The sequence below is a fragment of the Phoxinus phoxinus genome, assembly GCF_949152265.1.
Source record: "Phoxinus phoxinus genome assembly, chromosome: 17".
NCBI lineage: Eukaryota > Metazoa > Chordata > Actinopteri > Cypriniformes > Leuciscidae > Phoxinus > Phoxinus phoxinus.
Genome location: NC_136892.1, coordinates 34,327,046 through 34,327,951, shown reverse-complemented (window position 1 = coordinate 34,327,951; position 906 = coordinate 34,327,046). Strand labels below are relative to the sequence as shown.

The window sequence follows — 906 nt, the reverse complement described above, 5'->3', positions numbered from 1 at the left end:
TACATGAGTAATCACTTCAATGTTGTTGTTCAGTTTTCGTGAATATTCCGTATAAAAGACATTAATTCGAACAAGTTTTTGTTTTCTGTTCTAAACAAAACACGAGAGCACGAGCTACAACACGACAAACACGACAAACAAGACGGATTAAAGTACAGGAACTGACAGAGATTAGCCTTTCTGACTATTCGACGTTAAAGAAAATTTAATTTGAATTATATGTGTGAATTGTAATGTTTTGTCGATGTTTTACCACATTTTCAGCAGCAGCATCAGCACTCACGATGACCCACGGCGGAACTTCCGCGTTCTGAAGCGCTATGAACTCTGGGAATTGAAGTCTAAAGGAAACGTCAATCAAAATCCGTCCGTTTGGGAACCCATCTGACAGCTTGCTGGAACCAGAGCCATGTAGAGAGACGCACATTCACTGTATAAAAGTGAAGCCTTTCCCCTCAACTGTATCGTAAAATTAGTGATGGGAAACCTCGGCTTTGCCCTCAACTGTCTCGTAAAATGGTTCATTACTCGAAGCTTTTCAACACGGTCCACACTAGCGACACCTGGTGGTCAAATGTGGAACATCGGCCTTTTGCGTCCCAGATTACCCAGACATTTTTTATTGTTTCAAATAATAATTCAGTTTGGTCTACGAAAACCATATAAGGCCATACAAATATTTAATCTAATAATAGTATTTCACATGTCATTACTTATATATTAAATGTGAATAAATGTGAGTCTGAGAATAAATGCATGAAAAATAATACATTTACAAATTAATATTAAATGTTTTTTGTACTGTTGTGTTGTACTGGGTCCGTATGAATGAACTCAAATGATCCATAGGGAATTTTAATAACTAATCATGAATATGATTAATATTTTGCATATTACAGTTACATT

The 906-nt window shown here is 36.1% G+C and overlaps 1 protein-coding gene across 3 annotated transcripts in view; it reads right to left on the bottom strand.

Moving 5' to 3' along the window:
• Window positions 1–565, bottom strand: part of klhl8 (kelch-like family member 8) — an 18,864-nt gene extending 18,299 nt beyond the window's left edge. The window contains exon 1 of one of the 3 annotated variants that reach the window (XM_079586895.1): window positions 254–565. The gene's annotated coding sequence lies outside the window, so the exon portion shown is untranslated. The remainder of the gene's footprint in view (window positions 1–253) is intronic. The other 2 variants (XM_079586893.1, XM_079586892.1) reach the window with 2 other exon arrangements.
• Between the last annotated feature and the right edge of the window lie 341 nt (window positions 566–906).